General features: G+C 41.9%; 1 protein-coding gene across 9 annotated transcripts in view; it reads right to left on the bottom strand.

Annotated features, from left to right (window-relative positions):
- Positions 1 to 17,922, bottom strand: part of dlgap4b (discs, large (Drosophila) homolog-associated protein 4b) — a 100,115-nt gene that overhangs the window by 68,314 nt on the left and 13,879 nt on the right. For all 9 annotated transcript variants that reach the window (XM_031850991.1, XM_031851000.1, XM_031850980.1 and 6 more), the window contains exon 2: positions 1,311 to 1,377. The gene's annotated coding sequence lies outside the window, so the exon portion shown is untranslated. The remainder of the gene's footprint in view (positions 1 to 1,310; positions 1,378 to 17,922) is intronic.

The raw sequence follows: 17,922 nt of genomic DNA, 5'->3' as shown, positions 1-17,922 counted from the left end.
TGTTACAACATGAGTACCCATTAACCCTTGCTACCCAGTAAATGGATATATGCTCTCAGATACTTGTCCATGTGCAATTCCTCCCTACAGTGTAGTTTCATTTGGTAATATTGATCCAATCAATATTTGCAGGGGTCAGCATTTATTCAAAAAAAATCTTAAAGGGTGTTTTTCGTTTTGTATCCATGATGGTAAAAAAAAGTGAAGGTTTTAATCTTTTCACCTTTTGATGTTTTCAGTGTGCCCTGATGAATGGGTCTCTGTTTTGTACGAATGCCGAGCAGCTCAGTGGAGCAAAAATCACTAATGCAACAGCTGCAGACAGGATATCGATTTGTTTCTTTGAGTACGAAAATGAAGGAGGTGCTATCAATGTCACAGGAAATTTAACAACAAGGTACACAGCGGCAGCTCCTCCCAGCACTCGCGCTTGTTCTCTTCATACGCCTTCTCAAAAAATACACTCATATTTAATTTGACTGTTGCCTTAATAAACTTTACTTTGAAGTGCAACAACCATCATAGTCTCTAAAGTACAATGAAAGAAGATAAAGCATCCTATGGTTGACTGTATATTAGTAAGCCGCTGTTCCTTTGCAATGCTCCCCCGCTCCTCAACACGAGTGGTGGTTTGCTCTTATGGACAGTATCGCAGAAGAGATTTGTGCTTGGAATGGAATTAATCCAGTGTGAAATCAAGAGTCCAGGTGTACCTCAGGGAAGCCCAGGGAGGACACTCATGATGCTGAGCATCGCGGCTATGTTCAATCAGTGCTCACTGCTCTGCAGGCAACACCGTGCATGCGTCTGCATGAGAAAACATGCCCTTTTTTTTATCCATGCAACAACACAACATTGGTAAAGTTACTGTACTCCTGTTACATTCAAACTATTTAACATCAGATACACTGACATTTCGATTCAGATCAGTTTTTAGCCTCAGCAAACAAAAGCCCCCAGAGTTTCATTAGTCTGCACAAAGGACAAGTTCTTCCTCCCACCGCTTTATTTTTTTTCTTTCTGTTTGACAGCCTTCAGTCAAAATGCCCCGAGGATTAATCGTGGTTCAATCTAGACAAGGTCAAGGCGTGTTGTTTTTCTGCAGCCTATTAATTAATTCTCCTGGCGGTTCAGCCATTTCAATATATTCAGCAACAACATCAAGCGTGGCCCCTGTTTCATTAGCACTGGCTCTCTAGTCCCAGTCACAACCGGGCTGAAGACGCTAACGTGGGCATTAAATGAAGACAGAATGTCTATCGCTGTCCTGAGGGTTGGAGAAAAAAAAAACAGGTACAAATGTACTGTACCTTGTTGGAGGGGCTGAAGAGTCTCGTGTTGAGGTCAGAGCAGAGCCGGCTCAGAGAAGAAGAAATCCTGTAACACAAAGACAGTTCATCAGCTTCAATAATATCACTTAATGTGTGTCACAGTGTAAATAAAAAGGCTGCAAAAGCTGTATCGGTGGATTTTGACTGGCCAGCATAGTTTTGATTTGTGAATATGTACTTATTATAGTGCTTTGTTAATGTCTTTCATTGGCCTCAAACTGCTTACTCTTTTGTCTTGACAACTTTTTCATTTATTTGGAAAATCAATTAGCTTTTGGAGATAGGCAAACTGGCACATCTTGAGAGATAAAGCATTTCAATTAAAAAACACCGATTAGATTAGGAAAATGCCTCCCAAGGCAGTAAAACTCCCATATCATGAATCATGAATCAGCAGGAACATTTTCCACTTACAGAATATTATTTTGGGCTATCGCTCACTAACAGTATAAAGGCACAGCTTTACAACACACAGTAAAAACAGGTAGCCCTCTGAGCTTTTGCTTCGTCTTAATAAATGTTTCATACCCAGAGGTGATATTCAGCGATTAGAGTGCAGCACAAACAAACCTTCACTAAGAGAAGCTAATCCCTCCGACAACAAATGCTTAAACAAATTCAAGGTGGTGAAGAGTTGTTGTTTTTCTGTGACAACCATACAGTGATTTATGAGAGCATTTTAGGGGCAAACATACCACAGACAGCACGTATCCGACCCTTGTTTTAGGACGCCGTCGCAGTCTGTCATTAAATATTATATGCTACATCCATTGCAGTCTGGTGTGACGCAAAACAGCAGACTATTTCTTGTGACTGCGTCTGTGCGACACAAGCAGAAATATCAAACTTATTATTTCCCGAGGAGGACTGCTGTGGTTCAGTGGTAAAGGACATCCATTTATTAGCTATTTCTATTTCTAGTCTCTTTTCTGATCTGATCACATTTGGATGCATTTGGTGATCAGTCTGATTTGCTGAAAACCGAAGGAGAAGAGGACTAGAGAAAAAGTGTTGCTTTACTAATATTGCAGAACTAAGTTACAATGTAAGGGGACTAATCATGACGTTCAGATGTGAGCATTTGCATTACAATGGAATACAAACAAGTTAAACTGAACTTAAGTTGCACTGTATATCTTGATACAACATGGTGGTTCAAGTTAAACTTAACTTAGAGTTAAAATAACAATTTTCTGACTTTCATGATTTTTTTTCAACATATTATATTGCACTTGTAATGAACAACTTATAATTAACAACATTAAAGTAAGTCAGAGAGTAGAAGAACCACAAATATCAAGGCAGTCAGGTAACTTACTTTTCTCTATCTATGCAGGATGAGTCTTTAATATTGATTAGCGTTATCCAGGAAATGACGAATACCTACCATTACCTTCCATTAAAATACCTACAAAACCACTTTTTCTGTCATTGTTGGTCCCAACACTGGTGTATAGGTGACAACCAGCGCAATACATTTGTGATAAAACAACATAAACATCTATTTTGATTTCATGGATACTTTAAATAAGAAAATAATAAAGGAAAAAATATTGCGGCACTGTGAAGGCTTTTTTATGTAAGTGACAGAAAGGTTTAAATAAGTGGTTGTGGCCCAGTCGCCTGTTGTTTTTCTTTTATTCTTCCACATGGTGAGCATTAGTGTTGATATCTGGATGGTTATTGGATGTGTGCCACAGAGCCGAGACCGATCAGTGACCCTAAATGGCCTCAACCCGACCTCTGCTTGATTAGAGAAGCTGGGGCTCCCAAGGGTTTTCAAAGCTCTGATGCAGGCTAAATGTCTGATCTCATACACTCGGAGCATCGTTCTGGGCTTTGTCCCTGGGTTCATCTTTCATTAGCCAGAGGTCAGCTGTGTGATCAGCTGTGTGGTCCATGTGTACATGCTGCAGTAAGTCCACTAATTGCATACAGGTGAATGGGCTCACGTACTCACATTATAACTGCATGTCTTTGTGAAGATCTGCACAGTGTGTGCGCGTGTGTGCAATTCAGATATCAGTGCTATTACAATGCCCTCCTTTTATATGAGAAGGGCTCCTTGGAATCAAATGAAACGACCTATGCTGTGACACAGAGTGACGCCTGAAGCATAATTGGCAGCCTGCAGCCATAATTGAATGCGTCTGTGGTATTCATGAGGGTGGAGCAGTAATGAGGCCTATTTTCCCAGAGTGTTGTTACAAACAGCAAAAACAAGACCAAGATGAACATCTTCGGGGGTAAAGACTTATTCAGCACCAGTTTCTAACACAATCCACAGCAGAGACTTGCATTAAAAAGTACTGTGTGCCGTTTTGGACCACTAGAGGCGCTGTGGAACAACGTTGCTGAGCAGATCACCGTACTGTTTGTATCTTGTTCTACCAGCATGCACACGAAGATGACATGATAACTATTTCAACTGACTGCAAAGGGCGGTAACAGCTAGTGGCTGCGATGCACCTCAATGCAACAAAGTTACAAATAAAAGTGAGGAACAGGACAGCAAGGCAAGAATGGGTCACTCCAACTATTTGTAAATCCATTACTGATTTTGTGTCTAAAGTCCTTTCTAAGTTATTTGTAACTATTAGGTTGTTTCAGACAAGTTATTTACCAAATTATATTTCACCCTGAGGGAATGAGTTAGCTAGACTGTAGTGATGTGCAAATCGGTTGCCAGAAAACATCCGGTACAGCAGTAATATAGTCGCAAGCTAACGCTAGCTTTGTCATTTATCAATTGACAGTTACTCTGTGTAAATATTAGGTAAGAACTTATTTCTCCATTTTCTCCACTTCGTAAACAGTTATGGTACAAATAGTTCAAGTTTGAACTTAATAAGATTTGAGACATTGTATGTTTTACAAGAGAGGAAAGGCTTTCAACGTGTCTGTTAGGCCTTGAGGATATCTTTTAATGGGAAACTGAATTTAGTTGTTTGTTTGCTCCACATGGCACCTTTAACTCTGCAGCAATTTGTTGCAATATGATTCTGTGTACGTAGAACTGCATACACTCGATAACTATGTCAATACCGTGTCGATCCTCGACAGTGCACATAGCTTTGGTAGTTTTCTGAATTTTGGTTCCTTGCCAACCTCTGGTGCTGTTAGGGTCATCTGAGGAGACCTTTTTTTTTTTCTACTGACTGAGCAGCAATTAGTGACTAGCGTAGATCCTCACAGCAGAGTTTGACCGCGGGCCTGTTTTGCCCATGTGCGAGCTAAACCTTTCATTGTGGCTCATGCTGTTACGGTTTCTCAGGGCATGGCTTGCTCAAACAGTAACAGTAGTGCTGACCGGGAGGCCTGAATGCAGCAGGGCTCTGTGAACCAACTTTAGCCTGGTGCATTAGCCTATAGCTCTCCTGTGACACACTTTCTGCTGTGAGGCAGCCACTCTGAGCCGGATCTAACCATTTCACTGCAGGCCCCACAGCCTCACCGCTGCTTATCAGCCGCTCGTCTCTGTCATCTCCCATTCATCTCTCCTTTCTCTATTTGTTAAACTGCCGACGTCTTTGTTTTGCAACTCTGCCTAATTGCTTTCTCATAAACCCTGTACACCCATCTCTTTTCATCTGTCTGATTTTCATCCTTTTTGCCAACATTCACATTAAATCACTCACAAACAGGCATCAAACGCTGACTGATCAAGCTGCTTTGTAAATCAACAAAAAACACTCTTCTCTCCTTAATCCTGTTTTTTTTCTTTTTCACACTGTTATAACAAAAGGCATAAAGCAAACTGTGACTACTCCACTGAGAAATCGATGAGAAGAAGTCTATTTTCAGATAAACAAACATGACATCATATTCCTCTTTCTCCCTCTCTCCTCCTCTCTTACAGTATTAGCATCTCATACACAAGCGTGCACACTTCTGTATCAAATACCTGCAAGTTGTCATCCTTTTCTATTTCCCAGCAGGGCCCTTTAGATACAGATTCAGGCAGTGCATCAAGGGAGTACTGCCTCCATAATCCACCTTGGATTTGGAGGATTCAGCCACTGTCCCTCTCCTGTCAGTGGCAGGAGTATGGCCTCAGCAGGGGTGCTCAAAGGTAATCAATCGCCAAGAGCCAGCATGGTGGTTCATGGCGAGGTGAAGCCTCCGATAAAACCACGCGGGCATCAGATGTGATACACGAGGACAGTCACCTTCCAAAGTGTTTTGGAGAGCACTGTGGGTGAAGCTCGAGGGTGAACTCTTTGTGTCAGAGTGTGATTAAATTAGAGGATGGTTGAGAGGGCAGCGCCAAGGACTTGCTCGATATTTCATATCGCCCCATGGATATTTGATCAGCTTCTCTACCTACAGAAGTAGTGACAGCTACTGAGCAACCTCAAATTATGTTCACGCGCGCACACATGCGAGACACTTTAAAACAATTGCAGTAATACAGGATCCTGTACATTCGCACTGGATGATTACCTCATAATTACACATCAGCAAAACTTATTTCCTCAAAACAACAACACTCAGTTTGCTCTGGAGGACACAAACTACAGGTCAGAGGTCAGTCAGTGTTTCCTCATCCTTTAAGAGCCCACAGTCATCCCCATTGTGCTCAGATATCTCACTAGTCATTGTTACAGTGTAACTGGAGCTGACTCCAGGGGGAATACTACACTCACTTAAGTTTAGCTTTGCTCTGTGAGAACTACTTTCTTGCTCTACTTCATGCTCCATTTCCTGTCCCCTTTAAGTTATCTCTGGCACACTTTACTTCTTTAACTAGTCCAGCATGGATGACAAATGTTCATGAAGACAGTAATGTGCAAAAAGTTATGCTAAGTCATCTGCGTGAGTCATCCAAACTGATCAGATCACATGGACACAAAACCCGCTACAGGACCAGTATCCACCACTAAGAATAAACATCTGCCGACTTATTATTTGTGCCTCTCTTTTGCATTCCATACACTGTAAAAACTGCTTCACTTCCTTAAAACACACATAGACCCTTCTGCCACTTTTTTAGTTTTTCCAAAAGTGAGATATAATGTATTCAAGGAGGGCAGTTAGTGACAGTGTGGGCTCCATTGTAGCTCTGACACCTTATTAGAGTAGCAGCAGGGGGCGGGGCTTAGCACATGGTCAGTTGCACCAGTACATCTCTAACTCTCTCTCTCTCTCTCTGATTGCCCCCCGGGGAATCTCCTTGCTTTGGTTACGACCCCGACTGACTACCATTGTGGCAACAGCTGTAGTCGTAGCAACAGTTGGCACGTGCAGCTCTTTCACACTGAGACAAAAGGACGAGTGGCTGAAGAGCAAGAGAGGGCAAGAGACTCTCTGTCATCAGCAGTCACGCGTCTGTGTCTGCCGAACCTCCTCTCAATCCATCCATCTTTTTATCCATCCATTTTTTTTGTCAATCCGTCTCTTGCCCACTTTCCCTCCTGTATTCTCATCAGTCCCTGTGTGCAATTGCCTCGTTTTCAATAGATAATTAACTGCTTAATGTTCTCCTCAAGTGAATGGATTTTCAGAATCAGCAATGCACAGATCGTTACCTGACAATTATTTCCCTCTTTCTCTTCTCTCCAGTTCATCATGCATACTGATACGGCGACATTAACAATCCTGGAAAATCCAGCGGCCATCCATCCAAAAATAAAGCAGAAGAATTATGTTTTCACCAACTCCCGCCTTCTAACAACCCATTTTTCACTCACCCATCCTGGTGCTCCCCCTTCTATTAAGGGGGAGCAAAAAGGATCTCTCTCTCTCTCTCTCCCATATCATACCCAGTCTGTCTCACCTATCAGTCTCCATCTCTAACCTTCTCCCCCCTCTTCTGTCTCTCCATCAGCACCTCCCCCATGGGCTCTGAACGGCCCGTGTATCCCCAAGAGCGAGAGTGCTGAGAGAGTGTGAAATATTGATGGCCCCAGGCGAAGGCCACCTCCAGCACACTCTGCGGGGGGTACGGGCAAGGGCCGCGGTCAGGTAGAGTCAGAGCGAGTGAACTTCAGCAATGATACGGGTATACTCCAGCAGATGGAGGCGAGGTGAAGTTAGGCAAATGAGGAGAAATGCTGGAGTGTGTGTGTGTGTGTGTGTGTAAAAACCCTGTTAACTGCCAGCTGGCTTCTTCACATGCATTCAGTGATTTGCTTCCAGTTGACCTGTGTGTGGATGGAGGGAGTGGACCCCTGGACTGGACTCTTTCCATACAGCGTTCACTCAAACATGTTTCCCCAAGATGAGCCTCAACACGAGCAAGAGGTTTGCGTTGAGCTCCTTGTTCATGCACCCCTCCCCCCCTTTTCCTGCTTCTTTCTGCATCTGTTGTTTTTCACCATCTTCGTCCACCTCTCTTGACATCGCTCTCCCCTAAAGCCAAACCCTTCATGTTGTGCGTATTAGTCACCCTCCTTATCTTTGACTTAAATGTATCTTCTCAATTTCCTATCTTCCTTTTTCTCATTCCTCTCTGGGGGACTATATCCCTATCTGGTGAAGGTGACCTTGCCAAAAAGACCCATAGCAATTGCCATGGAGACAGCATCCAGCAAGGTGAGGCTTATGTGGAGTGAGGGGAAAGGGGGGGGGGGTAAAGCGAAAGAGAGTAAGAAAGGGAAAGCAATGGTGAGAAAAGGCAGCTTCACTATAGAGCTTATTTTCTGCAGCCCATGATTCACGGTCCCATCACTCTGGTTTAGATTACTATAATACTGCCTCCCTTTATATTTCTCCCTCTCTTTCTCTTCCTCTCGGTCTCTTCCTTAAACCGAGAGCAAACATGAATAGCTGCCCTGTTAAATAAATAATTAAATTAAATCAGATGTGAAGCAATGTGTCACGCCTTTCTTTTTCCCAACCGTTTTCTCTGTTTCAGAAGATCTGTGAGTCTAATTTGCAACGCGAAATACGCCTCCTCTTATTCTATGGGAAGTGCTGACTAGGTCAAAGTAGAAATCTGATCTCCGTACAATGTGAAATTAGGCTTTTCTTGAACACAGGCAGCATATAAATAATGTCTAAACACATCTGCAGTGTCATAAAGTGCCTTCATGTAGCTGAATGTGCTAAAAACAAAGATTAAACTGGAAACAAGTTAATACATCCTCTTTCATCTTTATGTGGTTAAGTCAGAACCTCCCTTTGAACCTGTTTTATAGTGAAGAAAAAGGTGGATTTTAACCTCCTTAAGCACAGGGAGACGCTGTTGCAGACTCAAAAAATGATGAAGTGAGAAAAGCTAAAAGGGCAGATGCTGCTGCAGCTCAGATGTGTCCAGTTTATTTTGAGAGATAACTTTTGCTACTCGCACATCTACAGTCAGTTAGTTCAATATTCTTTTGATTACATTTGCCATTATTTCAAAATGGTTATCGGTTCTCCATTTGAGGAATTTGATCTTGGCAACTTTTTTCACCTGTTCATTTCTAAAATATCCACACACCATATGGCAAATACACCCGGTTACTGCATGGTTTCATTGAGGCAGCCAAGAAACTTGGTAGAAGTTATAGAAAGAGCTTTATCATGTTTACACTTTCAAACCAGAACCAGTCACGTGTCGGTTTACATCCATGTCTGTCCAAAATGCCATCACGTCATCATTTTAACCTATTAGACATTTGTGTGAGATTGTCATAATTAGCATGTCAATTCTTGAGTTAAATGTGTTTTGTGTGACCTCTGACCATCAAATTCTTATCAGCTCATCCTTGAATCCAGGTAGACGTTTGGCCGAATTTGATGAAATTCCCTCCAGGCGTCCCTGAGATATCGCGTTAACAAGAATGGGCTGGACGGTACGAATGGATGGACAACATGAAAATATAATGCTGCCTGTCCTCCAGGGTTGAAGACTAAGTCCTTAACTGCCCATTTATCAGCCTATCGACATTAATTTCTTTCTACTCTCTGCATTGGCACTGAATGTTGACACCGGATGTAAATTGTGTAATTCACGTCATCATATTGTCATTATTCCAGCAGAACGCTGGGCTGGTGATTCATTGCCTTCTTGTCTTTATCTGCAAATGAAACATCCAGTAATTGGAAGCTATGTGGATTAGCAGAAAAAGAAAACATGGTTTCTTCACTAGCAAATTTGTTGTCTCTCAGTTGTTGTGTAGAGGAGATGCAATCAGGCCTGCAATGCGTCACTCAGACAGCCGTAGGCAGAGACATTCACAGCTGCCTGTCAAAATTAGGGCATTGATTCTAAAAGTGTGTAACATTTCAGCATAACAACTTCAGTTGTTATTCGTCACATTTTTCTACTGAATTCAAGAGGACCGCATCGGGTGGTTTGATCTGATTCAAGGCTCTCAGTGCAGTGAGCCTCAGCGTTTGTGTCGGCTTTATCGCATACTGACGCGCATACATCTGGATCTTGTGTATAATTTACCATGGATGGGACCCCACTAACTGTCCAACACAAGATTGGATGTGAAACCTAAGCACCAACTTTCTGCATTTTAGTGGTTGTTGGGAAGCATAAACAACTTCAACTCTCTGCGGTAACACTAGCCTGCACACATCATGTCAAAACATTCAGGCTGGTAATAGTAAAAAATAGATGAAGAAAAAAAAAAAAAAAACTAGAACAGATGTAAAAGCACCCCCACCCTCCAAAAATTGGATAAATAAATAAAAGCCCTGTTGGATTAATGTTGAATACATTATTAAAGTCATCCTGTGGCTGCCTCTTTCATTCATTCCCTCAGGTACAGAAAAACGTCACGTATGCAAACTGTTGTTTCAGTTCAAAATTTGCGACCGAGAAAAGAGCGTTTGCCTTAGATTCACACCATGCACATTTTCCTCTTTCTACCAGCTGTTTGACAGAGGTGTTTATCTTTTATACATCAAATTGTATTTAAAGTTATTACTACTGTTCTATGTTTTTTGGCCACTGTAGGGTGAGAAGAACAAGCTGTAAATACATCACTGACATGTTATGAACTTGTAAAGTTCATATGGCAAATGTATTAGCAAACAGTTAGACATCCAGCAGAAACGAAGCAACATCAGCATTTTCTTTGGAATTGTGTTTGTGTCCACCTGACGAATGCAACATTTAACATCCAACCTTCTCTACCCTTGTAGCTCAATTTTAGTCTCCACCAAGTCCTGAGGGAAAAGTCTGTCTCTTCAGCAGCTAACGCAGAGTTTCCACTACGCGATTGATTTTCCACTCGTCAACACTTTTCGGAGATCAGCGACAAACGCTTCAGATCAGAGGCAAATTGGCGCCAACTTCTGTGAGCGACGAACCCTATTTTTGAATTTTCAAAGACGGAGCATGAGAGACGCAGCGATGCGGCACAGAGGCCTCAGACAGTTTAAATATTTGGAACTGTCTGAAAATAGTTTTGACCGGCAATGACAGCAGCCGCCAACGACCTAAAGACAATTAAGAGTGCAAGATATATCTTGAAATATCAGGGGGAGGAGTCATCATTTTTTTTCGACCTCCAACTCTCTCTGCAAAACAGACAATACTTGCTTCCCGCATCTCCCTGACTCTCTGCTCCTTATTCTTTTATTTGTCTTCCTGTTGGTTTTCTTGCTGCAATTCAGCCAAAAAACAACTTGGGATAGCTCGCTTCTTGTGGACATCCATTTTTGGAAAGATCTCCCGTCTTACGTCTTTTCCCATATCACTTCTCTTAACGAGTAAAAGTCGTTTAATGTGTAGGTGCCATCGATGCTCCACTATGTTTACCAGCTGGTCGCTAACTATGCCTGTAATTCAGTGCTGTGAAAGCCGAGTACGGTGGGTTTATCAGGTTGTTTACTGAAAACAGCCGCCTACTGCGACTGGAGGCAAGACTGAACCAAAACAGTAAAGTTTCAGGCCGTATGACCAAAGCAGCCTCTTCACATTCACACACAGTAATTGGAGTCAAAGTCAATCTAAACATATTGGTTAGTGCAGCTTTAAATGATAAAACCTGTAATTGAGAATATCAATATGTGCATAGAGGATTACAGAGACAATGATTCCACAATAATTAATTTGCACTGCAAAATAAAACTTGTCTTTTCATCTTTGGCAGCTTGACAGACAGCGGGTGGCTTTGTATGCCACAAATAACCTATTGAGGCGAGTGTGTGTACATGCACGTGTGTGCACAGTGAAAGTGTGTGAGGGCTTACTTGTCTCTGTGTGAGACACATGTACATGCTCAGAAAATGTCTTTGCCTGTGCCAATGCTGAATGAGAGAGTGGCTGAGACAGATAGTGTTCTCTAGCAGCTAACTGTGGAGGACTAGATGGATGGGAGCAACTCTGTATCTCTGACCCATCTTTGATAAAGAGCATTAGAGGGCACTCGACAGAGGGGGGCGCAGAGAGAGGAAACAGCGGTAAAGAAGAGGTAAGAGGGGAAAAGGGAGCAATATAAGTGGAGATAGTTTGCGAGGTAGAAAGACAGTTTGAAGCAGTTGTTGCCTCTTGGCCAGAAGAAGTGTCCTCTTCACTGAATTCGAAATGAGCTAAAATCAATCACAATACCAGACGGATGAGATTTATATGCTAGCAATGTAGCACAGATAATCGATAGATACAGCTGCACACACAAGAGCCCTTGAGAGCACGGTAAGCAATGAAATCTCCCCACGATCCAGTTATTAGAGTAAAATCTTTACAACTTGCAATTAAATTAAAACTCACAACAGCAAGGAGTGAATATTGGGATTGTGCTGTGTTGTTGACCCCCTGAACACTGTGCGTGCTGTAAGGATTTGTTCACAGTGAAGGTGGTTTGAACGGCACAAAATAAGGCTAAAAACAAATACTCATCAGTAGAGATAAGTAAGACTCATTCAAAAAATGTAATTAGAGACATAATGACTTGCATACACATGAAGCAGCCCAAAAACTACTGTGTTTGAAAAAACTGCCGATAGCAAGCTGCTCTTTTTGTATGTACAACTGAAGCATACTGTAAATGCATATCAGACTACCACACAGTATTGTTGGACGTACATAACATAAGAGACCATTCACAATAGAAATAGTGATGAAAATGAAAACGAACAAAAAAAACACATACAGTATTTGTGTTGTACACACAGATTCATGCACATACACAGATGCCGAACCTCGATTTGAGTTGTTTTGACGTAAGGCTCATGGCTATTTTGCCAGGTTTGTTGTGGAGGTGTTAGCTATGCAAACACAGAACAAACTAAATTAGCACCAAAAGCACAAAGCTGGGCCTGGGGCGGACACAACTATAATTACATGGACTTAGCTCCACGGACTCTTACGGTTATGGGGTACTGAACTCTCTGTTTACCTGCAAAATGCTTTCAGCGTGCAAATATACCTCGGCCTCCTGTCACTTTGTAATTTTTCAGTGACATCCACTTATGCCACTGATGTCACTGCCTTATTTCTCAGCCACTTTCAACAATTATCCATAAACACACATCATACGTCACCAAATTCAGTCAGAACTTAATGACCTACATGAAGTTGACCCACACAGGCTAACGTGGCAGCCCTGCTGCAGCAGTAGCAGAGTGTTTTCATGAGCTGAATAAGCCTCAGTGTGACCGCTCACTGACTGACCTCTGTGCTCAGATAGGTTTCTGGTCAGCTTGAATACCATTTTGGCGAGCAACTGCCACAGCTGGTGTGCTGCATTAGCACACTTATGAGTAGACAAAGGAGGGTGAATAAGGTCAGGCTTATCAGACAAATGGATTTTTGGAATTTCCGGAGTACGCTTTAAAGCATCCAAAATAAAACTACCGTTGGTATTTTTAGCAGCTTCACAATTTGCATGTGTTTGACATTTCAAATGTTCCAGACATCATAGAAGCAGCTACACAATAGAGTGATGTTTATCCAGCAAATGATAGAGCCCCCTCAGAATACAATAACAGTGCAACAATCTCACGTTTATCTGCCACACTCAGACCTGCAGCAAAGCACTTTGCACATTCATGGTTACTGTGGCTGAGGTGCTTTAGTCACTGACACAAACCGTCAACACTCAAGTCTCACAGGCACTTTGGAAAGGCCAGAGGATGAAAAGATCTGATATTCTGGGATTGCTGCACATGCATCGGGGTATACCATGTGAATAAAACAGCTTCTTTCTTTTAAAATAAAAAATAAAAAAATCTGGTAAGAAATGACGCCATCACTCACCATTATCTAATTTATGCAAACGCTAAAACAATGTTTATTTGTCATCAAGAAGTGTGTGTGCGTAAACTAATGTAGCCATTATCCTGTTAAGTCTTTACAGAATATCAGTACCTAGTCGTGAACCTTTCTAAAACACATCTCCAGTACAGATTTCTACATCAAGTCAGTATCACTGCTGCAACTGAAGTGAGCTATTATCTCCCAGCATGGGCAACCCCTGAAGGATTAACCGCCAATCCTTCTTAAATCTGCCCTCGTCGTAAAAACTGTAACACAAGCTTTTGCAGGGATACTGTTGGTGCAGCGCAAACATTTATAATAACACCAAGAGGCACTGTCAGGACCCCGTCACCACCAACTATCAACGGCCTATCTGCACCAGCTAGCTCTACCCTTGGGTTCAAATGTCAGACTGTCACAGCAATTTGCTAATCCCGTTGCAGATGTCCCGCTGAGAACTTGAGTGCTTCCTCTTCTGTTGTTATGTGGAGTTTGCTTTAAGTCTGTTTACTTTTCTCCTGAAGAAATTATTTTTCCTTTAATCATTTTTAAATTAGAACAAACTGATCCGCAGCAATAGATCAACTAGACAAGACAAAAAGGGACTTAAATGTACTGTATGTACGTCTGAGTCCAAAATCTGGCAGTGCTCTTCCTTTTTTGTTGTTGCATATTAAGCATGAATGTCCCCAGGTATGGCAGTGCATGCCAGTTAAGATTGTTAATGTGAATATGGTGTATAGAAAGTGTTGATTCATAATTCTCGCGATACGTTTCCTGGTTAAGGAAGGTTCTCAGCTTTTTTTTTATGCTGTCACTCATGATTACACGCCCCTCTCAATTGATGCCACAACCCCCACGCCAGATCGAGGCCATAAGTCTGAAACTGAAAAAAAAAAGATTTGAAACCGAAATTCTTTTTTGGAAACTGTAAAAAAATGAGATCTCAATCTGAAAATATCAAATCTATATCTATGGTGAAAACTATAAGACCTCGAATATCAAAATATATATGGAAGTGAAAAATGAAAAATATTTTACTCAAAACAATTCCAGAAATGAATCAAAGTTATTTTTTTTTTGCATATTTAGCATGAATGTCCCCAGGTATGGCAGTGTATGCCAGTTAAGATTGTTCAAGCAAGCTATAGTGCATGATTATCCTGCAGAAGAAACACTGAGTCACATCAGCGTTATCAGTTTATTTATTCTCTTAAGCAACGCCATTGCCGCGATAATCCTCCTATTGCCATTTTCAAATGTTAGAGCAGCAGAGCTGAAATAACTCGAAGAAGAATCATTTTTAAACTCTCAGTTTGGAGTCAGTTTTTGGAAGGAGAATTGACACGAATCAAGCCTATGTAAGAATCAGCAGTGTGTTCTTAAAACACATCAGTGTTTTGGTCTTGCTGTGAGTCGACACAATGACAGAATCCAGTCTTGTTAAAGCATACAACTCCCACATGTTCAACGCATTGCCGACGGCAGAGTAGAGCTAGTGTAGAAACGAAATCTGATGGTTCCTTGTGTTGTCAGGACATGGTCCAGGTCATTATATAGGTCAAAAACAAGGACAGTGGCAGCTGCAGGAGGGGAGGGAGAAAGAGGGGTGAGGGGGGTGGGGGGGGGCAGAGAAAGGGAGAGGATAGGGAGAAAAGCAGAGGGAGAGTGCAGAGAGAGCAAAGGAGGAATGAAGCAAATAGCATTAAAAGAGACAGAAGCTGACCTCGGAGTACCCTGGCATAAGCTTGTTCAGAAAAGAGCATGGATTTGATCAAATCAAAGCTTTCCACTTCAAAATAATCCACATTTGATAGCTTCCTATCAGCCAAATTGGGACTGGCAGGTCAAAAGCTTAACAGGCAGACACATAAACTCCATGCATCCAGGCAAGGACATACGTAAACATGCAAGTGTGCATCTCTTGCTCTGTCCTCTCCCTCTCAGCCAGAAATACACACACACACACACACACACACACACACACACACACACACACACACACACTAGACTGTAGACTCTGCCTGTCCATCATCAGAAGGGTACCAGCTCACCCTCATGTTCTCACATTTCTTTCCATTTTCGCACTGTCAGGGCTGCAAATTAACGGGAGTACAGTTTCCTCCTCAAGTCAATTTTACAGAGATAGCGTCGAAATAGCCCGGCTATATTTGGCCTCTGAGTGTGTGCACATATGTGTGAATGCAGCGACCATGTGTGACAATTTCCACAGTCAAGACAACAGAGACAGCCATCCACTACACACCACAGCTCTGTTTGGACAAAACGGGACATGGCAGTTTAAAGCAGTTGTTGCCTGTTGGCCAGAAGAAGTGTCCTCTTCGAAGTGAGCTAAAATCAATCACAATACCAGACGGATGAGATTTATATGCTAACAACGTAGCACAGATAATCGATACATACAGCTGCACACACAAGAGCCCTTGAGAGCACGGTTAGCTATGAAATCTCCCCACGATCCAGTTATCAGAGTAAAATCTTTACAACTTGCAATTCAATTTCTAATGAGTCTAATTAAAACTTAGAACAGCAAGGAGTGAATATTGGGATTGTGCTGTGTTGTTGACCCCCTGAACACTGTGCGTGCTGTAAGGATTTTTTCACAGTGAAGGTGGTTTGAACGGCACAAAATAAGGCTAAAAACAAATACTCATCAGTAGAGATAAGTAAGACTCATAATATAGTCAAAAAACTGCTGTGTTTGAAAAAACTGCCGATAGCAAGCTGCTGTTTTTGTATGTAAAACTGAAGCATACTGTAAATGCATAGCAGACTACCACACAGTATTGTTGGACGTACATAACATAAGAGACCATTCACAATAGAAATAGTGATGAAAAGCTCTGTCTCTATTCTCTTCTGTGGAGGACTTCATTACTTCTCCTCATCCATTATTGTCTTCTTCCTCTTTGAGCATCATTTATATTTCCACCTCTGCTCATCAGAGCACCAGTCCTATTTCCACTGACAGCAGTACGAGCAATTGGGTCATCAGTTGGCCTATTTAAAGCATGAGGAACTCAAGGCCTAGATTTGCTCTGTCACTTAAAAGGAAAATGTATATATTTTCAACCTTATCTCGACATATCTGAGTTATGTATATTGTGTGAAAAAAACCTGCAGTTGGTACCGATGTTTTCTGCGTCTCTGGGGCGCAGCTGTAAAATCTGTCGGAAAGAGATACAGAGTTCTGCTCTCAGCTTTTGTAGGTGTGGGCCGCAATGTCGCTCGAAATATTCATGTAATCATTGCTTGTCTTACATTTCCAACAGCAAAAATGACATGATGGATGAGGATTTTTTTTACAGTGTAGATTTTTCAGTGTTCTGATTCTGATGGAGAGGCCGCTGAAAGGCTGCAGCGGGGAAGATATGGCCGACAGGTATGGAGCCAAATCCAGGCCGATAGCTTCAATCATTTGAAAAAAAACCTGAAAGGTCAAGTTTTGGTCTTGAACTGTGAAAAATACAAGTGTCAGAAAAGTTTTTTGGGGTTAAATATAACTTTGATTCAGTTCTGGAATTGTTTTGAATCCAATTTTATTTTTCCACTTTCATATATATTTTAATATTTGAGGTCTTACAGTAGTTTTCGGTTGCAGAGTCTATATTTTCAGATTGAGATCTTATTTTTTCGGTTCTAAATCTTTTTTCAGTTTCAGATCGTATTTCTTCTGTTTCAGACTTATGGCCTTGATCTGGCTGGGGGGGCGTGGCATCAACTGAGAGGGGTGTGGCATCAATCACGAGTGAGAGCATAACAAAGAAGGCTGAGGACCTTCCTTAATCACCTTTCTTGGTCAATATAGAGCACACATGGGAATTTATTTATTCAGTGGACTACATTTACCATCAGCACAAATTGGAAACCCTTATAAAAGCTGGCAAATTTTCCCTTTTTACAACATGGGAGACTGCCACAAATCGCACAAAGGCGACATGTATGAAAAGCTGTAGACACAAAAGCGTCAACATAAACCTCATTTGAGGAGGTGTGTCAGAAGGCGTACTTTCTGTTGTGCTATTGAAGAGGTCGAGTGAGGTTTTGCATCAAATATGCATGGTCTCATGTGGCCGGCTAACAGTCCCGGACGTGCAGAGTGTCCTGCCTTTGTGGAGGTCAACCATCTCTTACAGTATCTTTGACACACACAGTGGGTGTCCAGATGGCTCGGCAGTCTAAGTCGCATGTATTTACTTGCGATGTCAGGAAGTGTGAATGCTGCTTAGGACCTTGGTCACATGACGTGACCTGCGAGATGTTAAATAAATCAGTGAATTGACTAAGGCGCTAAGCCTAGCAGACTAGGAGAGCTGATTATCGTTCGTGTCATTGCTCTAAAAACAACTGGAGTGACCTAATGTTTCTAAACATTATCTTTTCAAGCTTCTGCATGAGGATGCAATGATTCTCTTAAACCAGCTTAACAGA

Source organism: Anarrhichthys ocellatus, unplaced genomic scaffold (genome assembly GCF_004355925.1).
Source record: "Anarrhichthys ocellatus isolate YVR2014 unplaced genomic scaffold, GSC_Weel_1.0 scaffold1, whole genome shotgun sequence".
Classification (NCBI taxonomy): Eukaryota; Metazoa; Chordata; class Actinopteri; order Perciformes; family Anarhichadidae; genus Anarrhichthys; species Anarrhichthys ocellatus.
The sequence above is the reverse complement of the archived record's forward strand: the minus strand, read 5'-3'. Positions and strand labels throughout refer to the sequence as shown.